The sequence below is a fragment of the Psammomys obesus genome, unplaced genomic scaffold (genome assembly GCF_907164565.1).
Source record: "Psammomys obesus unplaced genomic scaffold, mPsaObe1.curated_primary_1811, whole genome shotgun sequence".
In the NCBI taxonomy this organism is placed as follows: domain Eukaryota; kingdom Metazoa; phylum Chordata; class Mammalia; order Rodentia; family Muridae; genus Psammomys; species Psammomys obesus.
This window is the reverse complement of record NW_026596440.1, coordinates 7,597,363-7,622,585: the sequence shown is the minus strand read 5'-3', so window position 1 is coordinate 7,622,585 and position 25,223 is coordinate 7,597,363. Positions and strand designations below refer to the sequence as shown.

The following is a 25,223-nucleotide window of genomic DNA, read 5'->3' as shown; positions in this document are numbered from 1 at the left end:
TTACCTATGTTGAATACTTCTGTACTTCTTTTTTAATTTTAAAAGCATCTACAATTTTATCTTTTATTAATTGGCTGGAGTGCATGTGTGTACATGCCATCATTTGTGGGGCCAGTTAGAGGACAACTGTCTAGAATTGATACTCTCCTGCTTTTATTTGGGTTCTGGGGATCATTCACATCCAGGCTTCAGTGGCAAGCACCTTTACCTGCTGAGTATCTCATTATCCCTTCATCTTGCTTTTAAAAATTTCATCTCAATTATTTCAATTAACATTTGTCATCTAGAAAGTATGGGGACTAATTCAACACATCTTTCATAAAACAGTTAAAAGCAAAACTGCCCACAAAACTGTCCTTTACGAAGACCAGCTGATGCAAGTTTTGTCATTGTGTCATTAGTCTTGCCACTGCAAAGTACATTTTAACTGGGTTCCTACCCAGATCCCCACACTCCAGGTGCTGATGTTATTTATTACAGTGTAAGTATATTTTGTTTTTCAGACATTGTCTCATGTTTCCTGGGCTAACCTGAAACTCACTAGAAAGCAGAGACTGGCCTTGAACTTCAGATCTTACTATCTATACCTCCAAAGTGCTGGAAGTAGATGTCTCACCACACTAGGTTTGTGAGGTACTAGGATGGGACCCAGGACTTTGTGTATGCCAGGGAAGCACTCTTCCAATTGAGCTACATTTCTAGCCCCTGTGGGTGATTTACAGTGGTGGTTTATGTCTTCATTACCACAGTCAAATAGGAAGATTTTTATGAAAAAGTGAGTTTCTTCCCTCAGTAGGGAAGTGATTTATTCTGATGTTTAGAGTGTGGTATTTCAAAAGAGATGTTCTTTCTCGACCAAAAAAAATGGACATTTACACTGAATACAGAACCTAGAGCCCAAACAATGCAAAAAGACTGACATTTATACTTGGAAGAGGAGCATCTAATCACAGTCCCCAAGACTGCTGATGTGGGTTCACCTGTGTGCTGGTTGCAGCCATGTCTCGTGTTGGCCAAATGTAACATCCTTAATTGATCACATCGGAGCAGATGGATTCATGAGTGCTTTGCCTGTTGTTACTGACAGTGTGTGTGTGTGTGTGTGTGTGTGTTTGTGTGTGTGTGTTTGTGTGTTTGTGGATTGGAACTTGTTAATGTCTTTTCTAATGCAAAGGATGTTCTGGGCTCTAGATGTGCCATGATTGTGGTTATGTTGGTTTTAGTCATCCTTGTGATGGTTTCAGATGTAATTTACACATATCTGACGATTGCTTTAAGCATCGTAATGCTTAACCAACTTAAGGCCAACACTAGTGTAAGTTTCCCCATGTCAGTGTGCTTTTGGGTTTGTTCTCCAGTGACAGCTTTCCTTACTTGTAGTACCTTCTTCCATATGACCAGTGGAATCTAAGAGGGAAATAAGCCATTCAGCCACACATTTAACGTGTCCTAACTAGGCTGATAAGATGGCTTAGCAGGTTAAATGTTGATGACTTGAGTTCAGTCTCCATAGCCCACAAGCTATCCTCTAATCCACACACGCAAATAAATGTCCAAACTTTAATATGGGCCCCAAGCTGTCAGTTACATGTTTAAATCTAAAAGATGATTGAGGAGCTGGAGACATGGTTCCACAATTAAGAACAGTTGCTGTTTTTGCAGAGGACTTGGTTTCAGCTCCCAGCACCTACATGGTGGTTCACAACCATGAGTAACTCCAGTTGTAGGGGATCTCATGCCGTCTTCTGTCTTCTGGGACCACTATGCATTCATATGGTATACAGACATGCATGCAGGCAAAGTCCCATGCACTTTTTTTTAAGTTGATTAAGTTCCTGAAGATCTCTGATGTTAGAGGTGTTTTTAAGGCACCGGTAAAGAAAAGTCTCAAGGGTAGAGTGCTAGAATGCTTGCTTTCACAGCATATTCAAGACTTTGGTGTGAGCCAGGCAGCATACACAAGAAAGCACTGACCAGATATTAACATCTTGCTGACAAGAATGGAAACACCTTTCCTAAGAACAGGGCACCCAATTGGAGTCTACATTCTAGATAGATAGATAGATAGATAGATAGATAGATAGATAGATAGACAGATAGACAGACAGGGAAGCTGTGCCATGGTGTATGTTTATTCCCACAATGAGCTAAGTATAAATACTGAGGTCTGAATGTGTCTGTTGTTTTGAGGGAATTTTTGAGTTTACCATTGGCCTAGCTTGGGCCCTAGAAGCCTTGCATCTGAGTCCGTTTGTACAGCCAGGTGACCTGCTCACCAGACAGGTCTCTAGGTGGAGGGAGCTTGACCTCTTAGTGGCTGAGGAAGTTCCTAGGACAGGAACAGGGGAACCTCTTGCCCTTCCTGTGTAGCTTCCTACAAGGAAGACAAAGAGACCATTAGTACAGAGCAGGAGGTGGGGGCTGTCGGGTCAGGATGGCCAGGAGTTGGAGGAGGTATGGCCAAGAAAGGTTATGTTTACCTCCCTTCCGTCAAATTTTGAATGATCAGGATTCCTCAGTACACTAAGCAGCAAGCATCCTGCCTGAGAAGCCTCATGGCATGTGGCTGGAGGCTTTTGCCAGACACAAGGATTTTTCCTTAAAGAATCACTGAAATCAAATGCCAAATTGCAGTGGCTGTGAATAGATTAGCCTGTGACTGGTTCTAACGTCTCATGGGATCTTTTAGGCATACAACTTGTTAAGGTTCAATAATTGTACTTAACAAGAATTTCAAGCAGTTCTTAGAACATGTGTAAATTTGAGAATAGCAGCCTATGTAGGTCAACTTGATTGCTAAGACAAAACCCAAAAACATGGTAATGAAAAAGAGTAAGTGAAAATTTCATTACATTGTAGAGCATTTTTCAATCTTTATGTAGGCTGGTTATTCCCCTTTTTGAATAGCCACTCTATAGCCATGCTCTGTTCATGGCTGCAGTTCAGCCTGGAACCATGTATGGAGACTGAGCTGCCTATCAGCTACACGTGAGCAGGCTGTCTAGGTCCTCTCTGTACACAGCCCTTGGTTGGTGCTTCAGTCTCTGCAGCCCTCCCACTGGTCCACCCTTTTAAACAAGGCTGACTTTCCCTTCTCCCAGAAGCCTCCAGGTATCAATGGCTCCTTGGGGTGGAGGGCTGGGGACCACTTATAAGTCTGTCACAGCTCCAGGCTGGAATGTTTACTGGCTTGATCTTGTGCAAGCCACCACGGTTACTGTGGGTTCATGAGCATAGCTGTCCTCTCATATCTAGAAGACACTTGTTTAGGCCTGACCCTCCTCAACTCTTAGGATCTTTCTGAGAATTCAGCTGTGGTCCGGAGGCTTAGGAATTTTGTGCTCCCTCACTGTTTTCTGATTAATCTTTAGAAAGCCTACTTTTGTTGTTACATTGTTGTGAGGCAACACTTCCTACTGGAAAAGGGCACCCTGAGAAATGACGGGGGAGTGTGACTTTGCATGCAGACTCTAAGCCACATGCCAGCAGGCTGCATGAGGTAGGAACCCTGAAGCATGGTCAGGGCAGGGATGGGTTAAAGGACTTGGATTCTCCTATGAAGAATTGTCAGAGTGAATTGTTGCATCTGGCTTCTGGAAACAGTAAGGAACAAGAAAGGGCCAGGAGTCATTTTCCTCTCTTCTCAGTTCTTGGAGCAGGCTGGCAGTTTTTGTCTTTCTCTGTGCGAGGCTTTAATCACAGCTCCTTGAAATCAGGTACAGATTCTTGGGATCAGGTACAGACCCTGTGTATGTGTGATCTGCTGGGCGGGAAATCTCTGCCGAAGTCGCTGATGCTCAGTGTGTGTGGGTCAGGCTAAGCTCCTCTTAGAAGCTGTTCTAAAGCTTCCTTCACACTAGACCTTCTTTCCTTCAGGGCAGGATGGGTGTGGAGAGTCTCGGTTCTGCCTGTGTCCTGCAGAAGGTCCTTCAGAAGAGCTTGGCACCCTTTGCTGCAGGTGTTTGCAACATCTATAAAGAGTTTTGTTCACCTGCTCATTAGACATGACAGAAACCCACATCAGGAATCTGAAGAAAAGACCACTGACCTGGCCCCTTCTGTTCCTTCTGAGGAAGCCTACTGTACTCATTACCAGCCATTCCATGTTCTCACATCTTTTGATCCTTCCTCCATTTAGGGAACACCCTACTGAAAAGCACTTTTCTGAGCATTTAATTTCCTTGTCACTTAATTTTGTTTTTATTTTCATTATCTAGACAAATTCTCTGTAGCCTAGGCTGTTCTAGAACTCGTTATGTAGCCTAGGCTAGCCTCAACCTTACAACACTCCTACCTCAATTTCACAAGTGTTGAAAACTAGAGGCACCAGTCATCACATCCCTTTCTTTCCATGTCATTTTTTAAATAATAGGTATGCCTTTAAAATAATTGGTATACATTTTAAATAATAGGTAGTCATTTTAAATAATGGGTATACATTTTAAATAATGGGTATACATTTGATTCCAGATTAAATATTCTTTTATCAAGGTTTCTCAAGTTTCCCTTCTTCCCCCTTCCTTTCTCAAAAAAGTGAAGTCCCCCCCACACACACACACCAATCCACCCCAGCACATCAAGTCACATCAGGACTGAGTTCATCCTTATCCACTGAGGCCAGATAAGGCATCCCCATTAGGGGAAAGTGATCAAAAAGCAGGCAACACAATCAGTGTCATAGGCACCTGCTCAACTTACTAGGATACCCACATGAAGAACAAACTGCCCATCAGTTACATATGTCTAGGGAGCCTAGGTCCAGTCAGTGCTTGCTCTTTGGTTGGTGCTTCCATCTCTGTAAGCCAACATTCTTAAAATTACAAGCTGGCAGCAGCCCTCTGCAGCTGCTTGTGTGTGCTGTATCAGGGCTTTGCTTTTATCTAAAGGGCACATGAGAGAACTCACACCAACCTCTGCCGAAATGGCTGCTCTGTCTGCCTGTGTTGTCTCCCTTGCCAGCTTTATTGAGATATAGTCCACACACCACAGTATCTTCCCTTAAGGTGTGGTGGCTTCCGAGTATCCACAGAGCTATGAAGTCCCAGCTGTAAGCTGAGGATACTTTCATGACCCAGAAGGAGCCTTTAGTAACCAGTTATCAGATGATGAACATTTGGGGAAGTTGTCTTGTTTTAAAACAAATATATTGTGGCTTTTCCACCAGACTATTCCATAACTCTGTGTTTGGGAGGAGAAACTAGCATTTGAACCCCTATCTTTAATTAACTTTTGCTAGTAAAATGTGTCCTAAGAACTGGAGTAACTGTGATCACTGTGTAACAGCAGCAGTTACTAACACTGTAAATATTTCCAGCTTCAATTTTACAATTAGCTGCCTTTAAAATGAAATTTCTCACATTTCTAGAGAGGTGATCTTACTGAAAAGGCTGACATTTTTGTCTATTTATATTTTTTCCAGTCTCTTTATTTTTACTGTGCTGATCCCTGTAACCCTTCCTTAATACTCTAGACCTGTTTCCAGTACGAATACTTATAGACAAAAATAAATTACATTATATCTTATAACACAGTTTTGAATATTTTGTTAATTTTTACCTATTATCACAAAATTCTCTGGATAGTTTGGTAAATCTTTAGCTGTCAAATCAGTTCTTTCATTTTTGAAGCTGCATCAGTTGATTTATATCCACAAAAATCTTCAGTGGCTATTGACTTTGGATTCTTGTGGGCAGAGCACTTCAAATTCGCCTTGTCTCAATCTTGTTCTCAGCAGTGGAGCCCCTTCTCTACCCTGGGATGGACTTACTTAAATTCTAAAGGCTTTCAAAACCATGTTCTGAGAACAGGGTTGGTGGAAGGAGAGCTGAGGTGGTTTTCTTGCTGAAGAGGTTCAGGTGGCCCCTTTGGCCACTCAGAACTTCTCTCTGGAAACTGGATTCATCCTTTGCACAGGTGTCAGCCACCAAGGCTATACCTGTGCTAGTCAGTAGTAGGCCTAAACAATGGGTTTATTTCCCAGTTTTTCCATTCTTAAATACCTTTGCACCATCATCTGACTCCCAGAATGCCCATTTTGGGGCCTGTTAGGAGGATTGTCTTGTGAATTGTGTTTTGCCCAGTTGGGATGTATGGAATGACACATCATGACAGTCCATGATCAGTGTTATTGCTTCCAGCCATAACAGATAGTGGAATGTAAGCATGATGGGATACAGTGTTGCATAGTGAAGTTTTATTAGATTATATCTAAAACACACCTTTTGTCTGGTATGTGTGAGGTTTTGTCACTCCTTACAGTTAGAGTATGCAATCCAGTGTCACATTCCTGGGTGGCAGGCTGGAAGACAGAGATAGTGGTTGTTTGCAGGGCCTTTCAGAGGCACAGGGCTGAATATGTAGCCAGGCCACAGTACTGCAACATCAGCACTGTGGGGAATTGAAATTCACTCAGCACCTGAGTGAAGAGAAAACAACATAGTTGTCTTAGGTGAAATAAAAAAAAAAAGGAGAAGTCCAAGATGAGTGAGATGACATTGTGAGCTGCACCTGCGTTCCACATCGTCATAAAGTTCAGTCTCACAGAATTGAGGGATCATTTCCAGGGGTGTCCCTCACATTTGTTCACTCTGGATAGTCCTATCTACCAGAATACCAGACTCCCCCTGGCCATACCTTATTGAGATGACTCCTCCACTCTGTCAGGGGTGAGTCCACCCTTGCCCATCCCCTCCCACCTCCATCAGAACTGCCTCATCCATGCTTCTCTCTGTTCTCAAGACTGGCTATAGGTAGCCCATATTTTCCTTGGTTTTTGCCTTTGTCTGATCTGATAGCTGTCTGTAGATCTTGTTTGAAGATTTCAGGGCTAACAAATATAGAGTAGTTTGAGGATTTGATGCTTCTGAACTTGTGTTTACCAATTCTGAACTGAGCTAGCAGCTGCTCAGACAATAGGGACATCAAAGTAGGCTTCTGTGCCATGCTGGACATGGACCTCAGAAGGCCCTTCCTTCTGAATGGGCCTTTCCGCAGTGGTCCCGGAAACCTACCCTTCACAAGTGTGCAGTCTGCATTGCCAAAGTGCCCTATTTAGGATGGTTTTGTATTGCTGTTTTAAATTTTTCTATAAAGGCCAGGCATGGCTGTATACAGTCCCAGCACTTAGGAAGCAGAGATGGGAGGGTCATAAGTTCAAGACTGTCCTTGACTACAAAGCAAGTTCAAAGCCAGACTGGGGTACGAGAGACCCTGATAAAACATACAAACAACAGCAAGAGCAGCAAAATGAATTGGAGCTACAGCTTAGTTCGCAGAGTGCTTGTCAGGCATCCACAGTACCCTGAATTAAATTCTCAGTACTGTACAAACCAGATGTGGGGTCCATGCTTGTCATCCCAATACTGGGTGGGGATGGAAAGAAGAGGATCAGAGCTTGAGGGCCATGAGCTTATGGTGCCTTCATAAGTTTAGTTATTAGCAGTATAACCTTGACAGATTGTAGAGTTCCTGTGCTGCAGGTCTCATACCTGTAAGTCTAATGATAATACTGATGTCATGGTTGCTCTGAGTGCCTAGTGAATTAAGGTAGTGAAAGTGATTCAAGAAACTCCTGGTACCTAGTTGAGGGTGAATGGCAGCAGTTATTACCGCTTTTAAGAGGAAAGTTTAGCAGAGAGGAAGTTCTTTGGAAGCTGCCAAGTTTTAGGGGCTAATAGGAGATAATAGGATAATAGGCACCATTGGTGCCACCTCTCATGCTGTAGTCCTTTGAATGCTAGGATTATGGGTGTGAGTCTCTGTGCTGGGCTATAAGTGTTAAAGTAGGGTGGGAGTTAGTAGAAGGGCAGAGTCCAACTCCTTCCCAGAGTTCATCTTTTCCCCCTTTTAGCCCTTGGTTCTCTTTGCTTTTACAATGGTCAGTCATGAGCTGCTGGTTTTCCATATGATCTTCATCCAGACAGTCATGTCCTGGACCCCTCAGTGGGTTAGAAAGTACATTCTGGAGTCTGATTCTTGACTCAAATCCTCATAATTTTGGGCCTATCCCTCCAAGCAGGTACCTTTTCCCTTAACTATGAAATAACAATACTAGGGAATGCAGAAGATAGAGAATATGTTGGCTGTACTCTAAGTACTCTATAATATCAATTATTTTTCTTTTAAGCAGATCATCTCTAATGAGTGGTGTCAGTACTCTTTTCTAGGTTTGACCTTTTCCTTTTTTCCCAAAGAGGGAAAACTGACAAATTATCTGTCTCTGGGGAGAGTTGGCTGAAATTTGATGCGTTTAACAAACTGACAAAGGGATGAAAAGGCAACCTTGCTGCAAGAGGTGTGCCTTCTGTCATAGTTTGTAGACAGGTCTTTAATGAGTTTCACACCAAATGATTATTTTCTAATTTTAAAATATTGATATTTCATGTCAAATATTAAGATCCCTCTATGTCACTCACTGTTTTTAACAGCTGATAGTGCCAGGAAATAAATATATCAGTGTTTGTCACAGCACTTTGAAGAAGGCAGAGTCTGCAGTTACGTGACTGGTCAACCTCTGCAGCAGGTGTAGGTCTTGACAATGAAGGAGAAGAGTGAAGTCTCCTTTCCTCTGTAACTTGGGGAGTCCTTGGAGTGTTTTATGATCACCCCCACTGTAATCCAATTTAAGCAGCACACTGCAGAACTGAGATGTCTTCTACTTCACAAACATGGTTATAATCAAAGGAATTTAAAATAGATAAAAATCACAGCCCGACCCCTACAACCCAGTACTGCTGATACCGTGAACACAAACACACCAGGCAAAGAGGAATGTTCTCCTTTTGTATAGATGTGATCAGCATAGCCAGAAAAAAACAAACAAACAAAAGCAAAACAGACTTAGATCAGAAAGTCTATCCTGACAAGTCCTGTCATGTTTCAGCAGAATTCAGGGTCATCTTGTGCTAGTGGGAGCAAAATACAATTGGTTTTGGTGTTTGCATCCCAGGCTTCTTCCCTGCCTTTAGCTGGCTGTCATATTGGGAAGTGATGCCCACCTGAGGGTGTTCGCTTCCTTGCCTGGAGGTCTTGACTCTCTAGGCTCCTGCTTCATCCTCATGCACACTTTCTGAAATTTTTCTTACTTTTTTTTCCCCAGAAACATCACAATGGGGTCTTTCACCCATGGTTGTGAACTGTGCTTCCTGAAAGCTGTGACTTCAACAAGAAAGTCACCACACTTCTTACAGTTCTTAACCATGGGGCTTGGAGATTGGTTGAGAAGTTGACGTGTTACCATATGTGGTAATCCTGCCAATTGCTACATATTTTTATTTATAGTTAAGGGAATAAAGCAAAATCCCCCTTTGCCTACATTTCCTACATTATTTACTCAGTGATAAATGGAATTGCCTCATGTGTCTGAGTTCTGCAATGAAAGACCCTATTGTAGTTTATAAACACGTGAGAGTATGGTTGGAATTACAGCCCCAAGGGGAATTTAAATTCTGAATATCCTGGTAACTTTGGACACACAATTTTCTGTTGTTTCAGCACTGAATTTTACTGTAAGTGAAAGAAAATAAAGAGCAAACAGAAAAGACTTAGGGTTGTAGTGCCAGAACCCAAATAAATCGAGTAAAAGCAGCCTGCATGCAAAGGCTAAAATTGTCCCAGAGTTGATGACAGTCCTTGTGTCAACCCATGTCTGCTGTTTCTAAATACTCCAGCTTTAGAATGCATGAGCTCTTTCAGGAGACCAGCGAACAGCATCCCTACCCAGCTGCAAAGTTCCAAGGGATGGTTCCTCAACAGGGCACAGTATACATGTTCCTGGGACTTCCTGGAGGTGGGAGGGGTTATATGTTGGAGCGAGTACTAGCCTTATACTGTATTTGTTTTAAGTTAATAGGAGATCTCTATTTGGGGTAAAGCAAAAATTAGTTCATTTTCTACCTGAATAGTCTTGATGATCATCAGGGACAGGCTGCCATCTTGACAAGTGCAGGAAGAGGGCCTCCAATGGTTGGCAGTCTACGTTTAAGACACATACACTTGATAAAAGCTTGCTCGTCCACTTAGCACTTCAAAGCTAGACTAGCCCCCAATTTTCTGAGGCCTTCTCATGTGTGGAAAGTCAGTATTGAATGTATCAGGCTCCCAGTGTGGACTTTTAAGAATTTTTTTCCTCTTTTTTTTTTCCTCGAGTTTGACAATGACATAGTTTGGTCTTCCTTTAGATTTATTATACTTGCCTTGTCAGATTCTTTGATCTTTCAGTTTATGTTGCATCTAATTTGGAAGATTTTACTCTCTTTGAGACAAGGTCTCCCTGTTCTGGAAGGCTTGACCCTGGGCTGTCGCTTACCATCTTACCTCCTCAGTGCCCTGACTACTGGCATGTACCAGCATGAATAGCCACAATTTTAAAGATAAGCAGTTACTTCTTAAATATGTGTAAGTTTACCAAAAAGTTGTAGAAATAGTGGAGGAAATTACCACATAGGCATCACCTGCTTTCCTTAAGTTTTCTTATGTAATATATATTTGTTAAATTTGAAAAGTTGTCTGTATATACGTTTAACTAGTATTTCCATTAATGTCATTTTATTTCTTTCTGTCTTAGTACACTTTACATCATACACCTTCATTTTTTAACTCACACATCCTGTCTGCAGTCCTGATGCTGTTGTTCAGTACTGGCCAGGTGTCTATAAGATGTTCGTCAGTTTGAACATGTGTGTTATTTTCTGATGCTAAGGGAGCTGTGGATTTGGGTGTGATAACAAAAGTACAGGTCAGAAAGGAGCTAACACATGGTTACCCTTCAGCTATAGGTAGGGGACCCAAAGCAAGACCCACTGATTAAGTCTTGAAGTAGGAGAGCAGCTGGGAGGAAGATAACGTAAAGGACAGGAAAGCATGGTCTTAAAGGAAGGGAGAGAGAAGACTTTCCTCAACAACTTGGAGAGGAGCTTCATCAGGAGAGATTGCCACCATGGGCAGAATTTGAAGTGAGGGATGGATTCTCTGTTTTTCCCTCGGAAGGGGGTTTCTGACTTTTATGTGTTTCTAGGGTGTGGTAGAAAGTTTTATGCCACATAATTTAGTCTGGCTTATCCTACATACTAAGGGGTAAGGAACTAGGTAGGAAAATACATTTATTCTGCATTAACAAGGTGTGCAGTGGAGCTGGGCTTGTTCATAGTTGAATGTGGGAGGAGAAAAACTACTGGAGACAGTAGAGAGTGGGGTGTGGCTTGGCTTCTAAGAGTGTCTCCATCTGATGCAAAGTCCCTTCTTACTGCATCCTATCAGGGTGTGCTGTGATGACTGATACCTTAGTGCTGGTGATGCTGAACTTGACAGTGAGAAGATTCAGAGTTTCTCTACTGAGAACAGCAGTTTTTTCTTTTCTGTTCCCTATCGTTTGCCAAGTCATATTCATCCAGCCAGTCAACCTTATGTTTATATGAGAATAGACTCATGGGTGGCATTTTTATTTTCTCAGCTATACCCAGTATCACCAAATACTTAATTTATGCTTCCCTTGGTCCAGCCTTTAGGAGCTCTTCAGGTTGGCTCCTGTCCCTTCCTGTCCCTCCCTTCTTCTCTCCCTGGAAGATGCTATGTTGGCCAGTCTTGGTTGTCACTTGACTGCATTTGGAATCAACTGAAACCCTCTAGGCTCATCTTGTGTTTTCCCTGCCCTATCCTATAAGCATCTGTTTGTCTGAGGAGCCTGGTTCCTTTCACTGGAAAGTGGTATTTAAAGCTAGATCTAATGCAGCCAGCATTGCATTCTGCTTGTCATGGCTTCTTACAGTGTTTTGTTCTCTCATTTTGTTTTACTAGCCCTTCCTAGATTAAAATTCTGTTGACATTTAACCTTTTATTTTTATCCTAAAGGTTATTGGAGTGCTGTGTTCCTTTCTTTCAACATTTTTTTCTGTTTTTTTTTTTTTTTTAGATTGAATAATACCTGAATAACTATTGATCTGTTCTTACTCTTTGAATCTCTAAGTTGCGACTAAAAACAATCTAGTGATTTTTCATTCCATGTGTATTTTTCTGAAGTTCCTTCTGTAGGGAGCAGAGGAATACCAAATAGATGTATATTGTTGACATGGGCACAGCCATGACAAGATCAAGACCTCAGACGTGGGAAATTGGCAAAGTCTTTCCCCATATGTACGGGTCAGGCTTAAAGTTGGCACATAACCTTTTCCTCTGGTGGAAGTGTAAATCTTCACAGTCAATTGACCAGCGCATGCAAAAGCTAGCAATTACAGCTTCTTCAGCCCAAGACTGCTCAGCTACAGAGACCCCTGGCCAAACTAACCCCACCCCACTGAGCTGACATTGTGTTCCAGGGTCTAGGTTGCTGTGCTGATAGGCCTGGCACTATCAGAGCATGCAGACCACTGACCCCAGCTTTCCTCTGTGTCTCTGTCCTTCCTTTGTGCCCTCACTGTCCCTAGTCAAGACTCTGAGACCCAAGCTATGCAGGATGTAGCATCTTCTGTTTCTTTTATCTTAAGTAATTTCTATTTCTCCAAGTTTTCCTTTAGTTTATTTTATTACAGTATTTGTTCCCTTAGTGATAATTAAATGTGGCTTTAATACTTACTTGTTAATTTTTATGTTTGGCACACTCCATTTGGTTCTGAATGCTTTTTTCTTTGAGTCTGTTCATGTCTCCTCTTTTTGTTCTGCTGAGTACTTTGGAACTGTGACTCATACTTTGTAAAGACTCCAGATTCTGTTGTCCCTGAACAATGTTAATATTGTGTAACCAGTAAGACTGCAAGATTTAATGTAAGTTTTAGCTTCTCAGCCCAGTACCAACTAGGTAGACCTGCTCTTGGGAGAAAAAAAAAATACGGACTGTGAAATGTGGTATCATTCTCTTGAAAGTGTCAACTGCCTACAGTTTTTAACTACTTTCTTCACCTTGATGCAAGTACATACTGATGCTATTCTTGGGAGTTTGTAAGCGCTACTACTGTAAGGTTAGTCTGATAGGAGTTGGGACTCCCTTGCATTGATGGGAGAACAGTATTAGACAAATGCAAAACCAAGCCTGTGTTGTAATGTGAATATGTAAGAGGAAATTGCCACAGTTGGTCGCCCAATACACACAAAAACCAAAGTTGAGTTACTGACCTAAAGCCTTAAGCCATGAGAGGGTGGTGACCCCTACACGCAGTGGAGAGGGAAGTTTATTCTTTCCTAGCAAAGAGTCAAGGGAATTTGCTGTCTACCTCAGGCTGGCTGTACATGAACAAAATGTGTAAGTCCTCAGACTGAAATAGCATTCTGAGTCTTAGAGAAGTAAAAAACGAGTCCTCAATTACACAAGCTGAACCACACAGTACAGAGCCAGAGGGAAAACAACAAAATGTGTATAAAGACAGGCAAACAATAACAAATGTCAGCACAAAGAGGTGTTGTAATAGGACAGAATATTCTATCTGGAGTGCTCAGTGTGTCAGCCTCAGAATCTGCACCATCATCTATTGACAATTCAGTTAAGACCCTGCACACACAGGTGTTGAAAGAATTTCCAAAAGGCTCCTCCTGAGTTAAAGAGACATGAGCAATTGAGCAGATGATATTTTCCTAGAATGATCCTCGTGGAGTCTCCCATCTTGTGTTCCTCTGCTATGTAATCTTTTACCACTTCTGCATCTCAATGCAAAGTCAGTTTTTTTTTTCCTCCTTAAATATGCACTGACCTTTACTTCTTTTCTCAAAATGATGTCTGGAACCCCATCACTGGGAGTGGAGACAGGTGGAATCCTGCCTGTGGTTGACAAGCTAGCTGATACAGTGACCTCTAGGATCAGTGACAAATCCAGTCTAAAATTTGATGTCGAGGGCTACAGAAAGGGCTCAGTGGGTAGGAGCACTTGCTGCACAGTCGTGGGGACTGGAGTTCATACCACATAAGAAGCTGGGCATGTAAGTGCAGCTCTGTGGGATCTGATGCTCTTTTCTTGTTTTTGTGTATGAACAGGCATGTGCACAATGCTCACACACGTGCACATATTCACAGTGTCTTAGTTAGGGTTATTATTGCTGTGATAAAACATCATGACCAACTTATGGAGGAGAGGCTTTATTTGGCTTACACCTCTACAGCACTGTTTATCATTGAAAGAAGTCAGAACTGGAACAAGGAGGGCAAGAACCTGGAGGCAGGAGTTGATGAGGCCAAGGAGGGTGCTGCTTACTGGCTTGCTCTCATGGCTTGCTTATCCTGCTTTCTAATAGAACCCAGGACCACCAGCCCAGGGTGATACCATCCATTGTGCACTGGGCCCTCTCCCCATCAATCTCTAACTACAAGCTTGCCTGCAGTCCAATCTTAGGGAAGCAGTTTCTCAATTCCTCTTCTCAGATGATTCTAACTTCTATCAAGTTGACATAAAACTAGCCAGCACAGGTGGCAATTCTTCTGCAAAAATGCTATCCGACATGGCTATTAATTGTTCAGCAGTAAATCTAGAAGGTATACATATTTTCCCCCTCAGTACTGGATATTAGGCTCACAGCCTCACACATGCTAGGTCTAAATTTGTCAAGTTCCTGCCTCAGCCTCTTGAGTTTTGATGTTACAGTTTTGATGTACCACCACACCTGGCCAACTGGTATATTTCAAAACTACTGAGTGAAAGAAGTTACACAGTGTTGATGTGCTGCTTCTAGACACAGAGTGGTGTGGTTGGACTTAGAATATGTTAATTTATGACTCTGAAGTTATTTCATCGAATTTGACAGCATTTGGCTATGTTCCTGTATTTATATGTATCTAAGGAATTGTGTCCAGAAAGCTGGTGAACTATCTGTCTTTAAGAACATTTGCTGAATCTTTTTCTTTTACATTTTTCTTCTTATTGAAAATAGATGTTTTTCTCACATAATATACCCTGATTATGGTTTCCCCTTCCTTAGAGACAAAACAAAACAAAACAATCCAACACATCAAAATTTGACAAAAATAAACAGAAGGAAAAGAGCTTAAGAGAAAGCACAAGAATCAGAGACCCACGGTCTGCACACTCTGGAATACCATAAAAACACTAAACTGAAAGCAGAGGACCTGGGCAGACCAGTGCAGGCCCAGTACACATGGCCTCCATATCTGTGAATTCATATGAGCTATGATCATGTAGATTTAGAGGGCCTTGTTTGGTGTCCTCCTTCCCCTCTGTTCTTATACTTTTTCCCCTCCCCATCTGCAGGGTTCCCTACTCCCTGGGGAGGGCTTTTAAAGAGATATCCAGTTTAGGGTTAAGTGTGCTTAAGATCTCTCACTCAGCATAATTTGTTCCCATCTGCTGCAGGAAGAAGTTTCTCTCATGGCTGAACAAGAAACTGATCCTTGAGTTCAGCAGAATGTTATTAGGAGTCATTTTATTAAGGTTTTTGTTTTGTTTTGTTTCCTTAGAGTAGTATTTGGTTTTACTTAGATGCCTGGTCTCTCTAGTCTCAGATTCTTGGTCACACAAACAGCATTAACTATGGGCTTCACAAGCATTATGCCACCATTGTCCATTGTTCTAGCTGGCAGTTGTACACTAACACGACAAGCTAACGTTGGTCTTCTAACAACTCCTGGCTGACTTTCCTCTGTTTTTTAGTTTCTTCTTCATTTTTGCTTATAAATTTTTCCAGGTTTTTAATGTTTGTTTCCATATTTCTATTATTTTAGTATCCTCATTTCTGTTTACAATTTTAAAAAATTTTTCTAATGTCTGTGTCCATTTCTCATATTTCTTTTTCCCCTCATTTTAATTAAAAATTTCTCTTATTTTTCATCTAATGTTTTTCTCCATTTTTCACATTTCTCCTTCCTCATTTTAAGTTATAAATTTCTCTAATTTCCTCTAAATCGGTTTTAGCTTGATCTTGCTTAAAAGGGATACGTAAAACTATACTTATTATTGAACATATTATTTGCAAATTGACAGTCAAGACAAAATTATATGTGGTCAATATGCCCTCTTTTACAGTGTTTTCTATCTTTTAGTGTGGAATTTTTTTTTTAATCTAAGTCTTTCTGTGGAGACTATTTCATTATTTATACTCTAATTTTTTTGACTATCATGTTCAGTTTGCTTATTTACTTATTTATTTTTGGGCATGTATGTACCTTTGAAAATATTTTTATCTATTTCTTTTGCTTTCCTTCAGAGACTTTACTTTTTATGTTCTAATTTTTCTTTTGCCACTTTCTATCTTTTAACCATCTAAAAGAGCATTTTATAAAATCCAGAAATTTTGTGTTATTGTGCCTCTCATCTTTGTTTCTTATTTTCTTTATAGTTACCAATTTTAAATTATTTCTATCTATGAAATTTCACCTCTAAATCTCTTTCCCTTTTTAGAATTAAAACATCAGAAATTTTGCTGTCATTCTGTGTCTGGCTTCCTTTTTTTCTTCTTTTTTTTTTGCTTTTGCCTGAGTAACTGTGGTTGTTAAGTGGTTTGTTTGCTTGTTTGTTCTTCTCTTTAAGGAATGGCATGAACAAACTGCTCTGCGCTTGTTTCTGTCTAAGCTTAGAGTGTATGTAAATTCTGCCACACTTGGTATGCCAGAATGCTAATGTTACTTTCATCCCAACTAACACTCAAATAATTGAGACTGAACTATTATATTTAACAAGTTTTAAGGCACAATACTGAGCAGTTATTACACTATTCTGCCTTAAAACTTGGTAAGTAAATATAATAGTCTGGCTCCCTCTATGCCCAAATCACCGAGATACTTGCATTTTACCATTTTCTGCTGCTCTTTTCTTATGATGTCTTCTGAACCTCTGTATGTGGCTCAATCTCCACTTCCTTTCTCTCTCTTCTCCTCCTCTGGCTGGCTGGAAGTCCAGCCTTATTTTCTCCCGTGCTTGGTGATTGGCTGTTGAGCTCTTTTATGGACATATCAGGGAACAATTGGGGAGTAAAGTTTAGACTGGAGATTCTCAGAACAAGGATTGCAATAAGGAATAGAGGGCACAGAAATCAGCATTTGAATTTTTACACAGTGCACAACAACATTATCCCTACAGTTGATAACCTTGTCTTGCTCCTGATTTTAGTAGAATTCCTTTGAGTTTCTCTCTATTTAAGTAGATATTGTTTATGGGCTTGCTCTAAACTGCCTTTATTATGTTAAGGGTATGTCCCTTGTATCCTCTAATCTCTCTAGGATTTTTATCATGAAGGAAGGTTGGATATTTTCAAAGGCCTTTTCTGCATCTAATGAAATGATCATGTGGTTTTTGTCTTTTGTTTGTTTATATGGTGGGTTATACTTATTGATTTACATATGTTGAGCTATACCTACATCTCTGGGAAGAAGCCTTCTCCATCAGAGTATATGATCTTTTTGATATGTTCTTGAATTCTATTCTATTTGCAAGTATTTTATTGAGATTTTTTTATCTACATTCATAAGAAAAATTTTTCTATAACTCTTTCTTTGTTGGCTTTTTATATGGTTTGGGGTGAGGGTAACTATGGCCTCATAAAATGAACTGGGCAATGTTCCTTTTGTTTCCATTTTGTGGAATAATTTGAGGAGTGCTAGAATTAACCCATATTTAAAATTGTGGTAGAATTCAGTGCTAAACCATCTGGCCCTGGCCTTTTGTTGTTTTGGAGTCTTTTAATAACTGCTTCCATTTCACTAGGGATTATAGGCCTGTGTAAATTGTTTATCTGATCTTGATTTAACTTTGGTAAGTGGTACCTATGGAGAAAGTTATTCATTTCTTTTATATTTTCCAATTTGGTAGAATACAGGTATTTTTTAAAGTATATCTTTATGATTCTCTGGATTTCCTCAGTGTCTGTTATGTATCCCCTTTCATTTCTAATTTTGTTTATTTGGATAATCTCTCCATTTGTTTTTTAGTTAATTTGGCTAAGGCTTTGTCAATCTTACTGATATTCTAAACAACAAAAACAAAAACCAAACAAACCCAACTCTTTTGTTTCATTGATTTTGTTTTGTTTTGTTTTTATTTTACTGATTTCAGCCCTGAGTTTGATTGTTTCTTACTATCTACTCCTTTTTTGATGTGATTTCTTCCTTCCTTCCTTTCTTCTATCCTTCCTTCTTTTCTTCCTTCATTGTTTCTTTCTTTCTGTTCTAGAACTTGCAGGTGTGTTGTTAATTTTTTAGTATGAGATCTCTCCAGCTTTGTTGTTTTTTTTTAATTTTTTTTATTTTTTATGTAGGTGCTTAGAGCTATGGACTTACCTTTTACAACAACTTACCTTTTACACTGCCTTCGTTGTGTCCCATAAGTGTGGTATGTTATATATATTTTTTAGAAAGTTTTTAATTTCTTTCTTAATTTCTGTCTTGACCAATCTTTCGTTGAGTAGTGAGTTGTTTGGTTTCCATGAGTTTGTAATCTTTCTGTTGTTTCTGTTGTTGATATCCAGCTTTAATATTTGGTGATCAGATAGGATGCAGGGTTTTAGTTCAGTTTTCTTGTATCTGTTGAGACTTGCTTTGTGTCTGGTTATGTCATTAATTTTAAAGAAAGTTCCATGAGGTACAGAGAAAGGGTTATATTCTTTTGTGTATGGGTGAAATATTTTATAAATATCTGTTAGGTCCCTTTGGTTTATAACATCAGCTCTAGCATTTCTCTGTTTAGTTTTTGTCTAGAGAGTATGTCTTTTGGTGAGGGTGTGGTATTAAGTCTCCCACTATCAGTGTGTGAGGGTCAGTGTGTGATTTAAGCTGTAATGGTATTTTTATTTGTTTGTTTGTTTTGTTTTTTTTAAGAACTTGGTACCCTTGTGTTTGGTGCACAGATGTTAAGAATTGCAATGCTGAGCTGGGCATGGTGGCACCTTTAATCCCAGAACTTGGGTGGCTGAGGCAGGTATATCTCTAAGTTTGAGGATAGCCTGGTCGTAATAAGTTCCAGGACAGCCAGAGTTACATAGAAAGACCCCCATATTTAAAAAAAAAACAATTGCAATGTTCTCTTGATGGATTTTTCCTTGGTGGATATGGTACCCTTCCATGTCTTTTAAGATTGGTTTTGGTTTGGGGTCTATTTTGTCACATATTAAAATAGCTACAACCAGCTTGTTCCTTGGGTCCATTTGCTTGGAGTATCTTTTTCTATGCTTTTACCCTGAGGTGATTACTATCCTTGATGTTAAAGTGTGTTTCTTGGATGCAGAAACAAACAGCATCCATTCTGTTAGTCTGTGTATTTTTATTAGGGATTTGAGATCATTGATATTGAGAGATATCTATGAGCAGTGTCTGTTGATTTCTGTTATTTTGTTGTTATTGTTGTGGTGGTGGTGTGTGTATGTGTATGTATGTATGTGTATAAGTCTATATGAATCTGTAGGGGAAGGAGGCAGAGGACAAGTTGCAGGAGTGAGTTCTTGCCTTTTATCTTGTTGAGGCAGGGTGTATCTGTATTTTGCAGTATATTCTGGTTCAGCTGATCCTTGAGTTTCATGATGATTTTGTTTTCACTTCCTATCTCATTTCAGAAATTCTGGGATTACAGATGCTCCTTACCAGCTTTTTACAAGATTCTGAGGGTTAAACTCAGGTCATCAAGATTAAATCTTCTCTGTTGATTTGTTAGTCTGTGATTATTTATTTCCCGTGTTTTCTTGGGCTGGTTAACCTTTTTAGGTTGGAATTTTTCTCCTAGTTTCTTCTGTAGGGCTGGATTTGTAGACAGATATTGCTTAAATTTGGTTTTTGTCATGGAATATCTTATTTTCTTCATCCATTATGACTGAAGATTTTGCTGAGTGGTGAGCTAGGATCTGTGTTCTCAGAACAGCTGTCTAGGCCCTTCTGGCTCTTAGACTCTCTGCTGAGAAGTCAGGTGTTAATCTAATATGTCTTTTCTTATGTTACTGCCCTTATGTTTCCCTGGCAGCTTTTAATTATTGTTGTTGTTCTGTATGTTTAGTGTGTTGTGCTGAGGGGACTTTTCTAGTCAAGTGTATTTGTTGTTCTACATGCTTCCTGTGTCTTTATAGGTATCTCTTTTTTTAGGTTAGAGAAATTTTATGATTTTGTTAAAAAAAAATTTAACCTTTGACCTGGGTTTCTTCTCCTTCCTTACTCCTGTTCATCTTAGATTCAGTATTTTCTTAATGTTCCAGATTTTCTGGATGTTTTGTACAAGGAGTTTTTTAGATTTAGCATTTTCTTTGACCAACGTATCTAGTCTTCTATGGGTCTTCAATGCCTGATACTCTCTTTTCCATGTCTTGTATTCTGCTGGTGAGACTTACCTCTGATGTTCCTGTTCAAGTTCCCAAATTTTTCATTTCCAGATTTCCCTCAGTTTGGGTTTTCTTTATTGATTCTGTTTCCAGTTTCCTATCTTGTACTGTATTATTCATTTCTCTTTCATCATTTGTGTTTTCATAGATTTCTTTAATTGATTTATTTACTTGTTCTTTAAGGACCTCTATCTTATTTATAAAGGCTGTTTTAAGGTCTTTTTATTGTGTTTCAACTATGTTGGTATACTCAGAATCTTCTGTGGCAGAGTTGCTGGGCTCCAGTGGAGATAGATTGTCCTGTCTGCTACTGAGTCTGCTATTATGCTCCTGTCTGGGTTTGGAATGATTATAGCTCTAGGTGCTGATGTTTGGTCTTGTCTTTGTTGAATGGGTGGTTTGTTCCTTGGTTTCTGTTGCCATCTCTGGTTCTTAGGAGGGTGTGGTGGCTGTGAGTTGTCTGGTCAGAAATTCTTCTGGGATCCTGACAGGTGCTGCCACTGAGAGTTCCAGTAAAATATGGTTCCAGGTTTTGGGACATGTCACTTAGGAATGGAGATGGGCTAGGAGGGGGACATTGAGTGGGGCAGGAGGGGGAAAAGCAGGGTATGTTCCTCCAGGACCCGCTAAGTCCCCTGGGAATGGAGTCGGTGTGTGGAAAGGCCACATCAGAAGGTCTGCTACAGAGCTGGGGATAAGAATGGGGGACCAGCTTTGGAGGAAAAGAGAGAGAGGAGAAAGTCTGCTGTTTGCCTGGCCATTAGCCTACTGTTTTCATGGCCAGAGTGGTGTGTGTGTTCCTAGGGAGGGCTTCCTGGAGTTGGGGTCTGAGACAAAGCAATGAGTGGAGAGAGAGGTTAGAAGAGGAAAATCTGTGTGTTCCACAGGAGATGGGGGTAGGAGATGGGAGGCCCCAGCAGGTGATGAGACTGGGGGATTGAATTTGGAAGAGCCAGAGGAAGAGGGGAAGACCTACAGTTAGACTACCTGCTTCCCTGGCTGAAAGCATGTTTGCCGAATCTTAAAGGACAAACATACCCAGGTAAGATAAAGCTGTTTTCCTTTGAGAGCTTGCAGAGTAAATGTGGAGCTGCCCTTCCTATCAGACAGAACAGAAGAATGAACATAATCAGAAATTCCTCCATTGGCCCCGGGTAAATTGCAAAGGGGAAAAATGATGTGAAAAAGATGTGGTGTGTTTCCTAGAAAACATTATCAGCCCAGAGGAGGTTTGTCAGGTGATGATGTTTACCAGACTGTAGATTTATGTGAACTGGACCTGTGTTGTAAGGAACTATATTTTAAAGCCACAAATGTGTCCGGTGTCAGCTTCATACATGTGTGTATGGAGAACTTAAAGTAGAAGGTGCTGTCCACTCAGCATAGCCATGAACCAGAAGTGAATCACTAGTCCCAAGGTATATATATATGTATATAGGATATGTAACGGGCCATGAGAATTGTACAGAGCAATCTGTAACTTGGAAGGAGCATGGAGTGGTTTTCCATGGAGGGTGGGACTGTGTCTAATGAGGCTGTTTGAGGCCACACAGAAGGGAGCAGGGCAGCCTCTTTTTTGATTGCTTTATTAGCTGTGCATGGATCCTCTGGAACCTTCCAGTGGTGTTGCTGAGAGGAACATTTAAGCATTGGAATATAACACATGCGTGCTTCAGAGCTGCAGTATGTAGCTGGGGAAAACTGTTGGTTTGATAAGGAGGGAGGCTTTTCCCTGTTATAGCTTATGACAGCAAGTGGAAAATGCTTCAGTGAGGCAGGCTGGCATTTAAAATCAGAACACAGTAATAGCCAAACTGCTGAAGTCAACAGACTTTTTAGAAATATGGTTACCATTTGCTGAGAAAGCCTTTCAAAGTAGCCACAGACATGCATTTGCAACCACAGTCAGTTCATCTTTTCCCCTAAGTGTGGGACTGTGACCTCGATTGACACCAGTGAAAGCTGTGTACTTCCAGAGAAGGGAGATTTTTAGTTCATGCACAAATACAACACAAGAAGTAAATGTGTGAAGGAGCATCAAGGTACTAATATGGGCTTCCATATTAGTGACAGTGCTGTTCAGTATCTCCTGGGGGTGGCTTTAAATACGTTCCTTCATACAGGAAGAAAGGAAGAAAGAAGAAAGAAAGAAGGGAGGATGGGAGGGAAGGAGGAAAAAAGAAGAAAGAAAAGAAAAGAAAGGACAAGATAGGAAACAAAACAAAAAACCACTTGAAGAACTAACTGCAAGACTATGGATTGAAAAAGATAGGTAGGGGTGCAAAGAATCTTTGGATGATATTTAGTACTTTGGACAGTTATAAATGAGACACCATGTGACCTGAAGGGTAAATCTTCAAGGTAAAATATCAGCAGGTAGAAAAGTTCATCCCTTGTCTACAGAAGAAAAATGGCTGACTTTTGTCTAAGAACTCTGCCTCTCTGGGTTTTGTGGTCTACAGCTGTAAAACAAGAGATCTGGAATGAGTCTGCCCAAACAATTCTTTTAGTTTTAAAGTTCAGTGAAGTAAAGACTTAGCAAACAGAACTGTAGCACGTTTCAACAGAGATGTAGTCAGTGGTGGAAGTGTGTCAAGCTCTGGGTTTGATCCCTAGAACTGTGTCCATTAATGTTTGCACAGGGCTAGGGTAGCTCATTTATGAAGATAGAGACCCTTTGATGTCAGGAACAGGAGAGGATTATTGGCAAAGAAAATATTGGCAAGAGAAAAATACCAAAGGAATGAGGGTCTAAGAACAGTGAAGAGGGACTCTTATTGCTAGTTTCTGTCTTTTCCTTCCTGTGGCAAGAGAGATTTGGCTATGACTTTACTTCTTAGGAAGGTAGACACATCATGTGATACATTTATTCAGCTCCCTTTTGCTTTGAGGGAACAATCCTGGCCACAAAACAGTCTCTGCTCTTCCCGTCTTATGTCTTAAATGGAGGAAGTGGCCACCTCTTCTGGGAGCTCTGACTTATTTCAGCATTGGCCGATAGCCATGTGCGTACTTTTCCTTTGGAATTCATTTTCATTTTACTCCTTCAGTAAGCTACACTCCCAGTTTAGCTTTTACCAATAATGGTGCAGGTAGTTTAATATCCACTGTAATTCCCCATATGATCAGAAGTTTTGTACAAAAATCTCCAAAAGTTGGAGTTCAAAAGAGACTGGTCCCTTTATTAAGAAGAATATTGCCCCCTCTACATTAGGAAGTGGCATTAATTGCAAAGATCTGAAGGTTCTTTTCATTTCAAAGATTCATGATCATTTCGGCAGAGTAGGGGCTCAAGTAATCAGTGGAGAATGGGTCATCAAGTGTGGGACTGGAGAGGTTAGGAAGGAAGACTTAGCTTGGCCTCTATGGAGAAAGTACTGGTGAAGAAAACTAAAGGCTTGTCAGTCTAGTGACAAATGCACAACATGTAAAGAACTAGCATGAGGCAAACACTAGTTTGCCTCTTGGAGGCTGAAGTGGGATCCCAAGGCTAGACTGGGCAGCATAGAGACCCAACTTCTCAAAAAAGTCTGTGCCAAATAGCAGGCACTTGAGAAGCATCAGTGGTTGCCCATCAGGAACTATCTCCAGGAGCTGATGGTGACAGTTTTGATAGCTAGTCTGACAGGATAGAGCTCTAAGGTAGCTCTAAGAACGATGGGCAGCATCGTTCTTTGCTACCACGGACATGCTGAATTCTGAAAATGGCTCTGTAGGACATAATGTACACGTAAATTATACACATTTTCAAAAATAAATGCAAGAGTCTATTGAGGTCAGCTTTGTCTTTGTGCCAACAAATGCTAATTTCTTCAGTTGTGTTATTTTAGACATTGTTCTTTCTGTCTCTTTCCCTGCCTTCTTCTTTCTCCCTCCAAACCCCACCCCACCCTAACTGTATGTGTGTGTTTCCTAAGGTGTTTTTTGTTTGTTTGTTTGTTTGTTTGTTTTTAAGTATAAGCATACAATGGTGTTATGGTTTTTTTCTATGATCCCTGCACTAAGGAGACAGAGGCAGGAAAATTGCTGGGTGTTTGAGGCCATTGGAGTACACAGCAAGTTCTAGATTAGCTACAGTATGTATGAGACCCTACATCAAAAACAAAACAAAACAAAATCCCAGTCAACAAAATAGTATATATAGAGTGTATGAACCGCTCCAGACAGCAGCAGAAAGTACTTTTCACTGTGATTTCCCACTAGTAGGTGCAGTTGATATCAGAGTTTATTAGTCATAAATAGTAGTTCAGTGGAGATTGTATAGAAAGTAACTGACCCTCACTTACCTTTTTACACACTGCCTTGACTGGTACTAAGACAGATTCCAGATATTCTCCTGAAATCTCAAACTACTTTTTTTTTTTATCTTGATTTCTATCTTTTCCTGTTATACTTAAATTCATACCCAAGTCAAGCCTGGTGGCCCACACCTACAACCCCAGCATTCAGGGGGCAGAGGCAGGAGAATTAATGCAAATTTGAGGCTGCCCTATATGAAAGTGTTGTAAACTCCAAAATAAAGTCATTACCAAATATTTTGGTTAGTGAGAAGGAGGGATCCAGGAAGGATTTTTAAGGTACTTGAACTGAGGTTTGGAGTGAGGAGAGGATTTGACAAATGGGTATGAGAGGTAGGAGCCAATAGCAGCCCTCAAACTAAGGATATGCAGAAGGTGGGGGGAGCTCCAAAGGTATGAAGGTCTGTCTTGAGCAGACACTGCTGTTCTATAAGAGGCCATGTTCCTTAAGGTTAGGTGAGATCTTGATGAAGAAATCACCAGGGGCAAGATAGAAACTCAGTTGGGTTGTTTGCTGGAAGGTGCCATAATAAGGTCTAGTTAGGGGTAGATAATCTCAGAAAGAAAGTGAACAGCAAAGTACAAAGGGGGGGGCAGTGCTCAGTTTACTTAAAGTCAAACAAATAATGGTTCCGCGGTTGACAGAGACAGCTCTAAGGAGTTTTCCAATACAAAAGTTTACATGTTCTTTTCTGTCAT

At 40.5% G+C, this 25,223-nt stretch overlaps 1 protein-coding gene across 8 annotated transcripts in view; it reads left to right on the top strand.

The window, feature by feature from the left end:
* The window catches only part of Aopep (aminopeptidase O (putative)), a 296,969-nt gene that overhangs the window by 6,208 nt on the left and 265,538 nt on the right, over nucleotides 1-25,223 (top strand). The window lies entirely within an intron of this gene.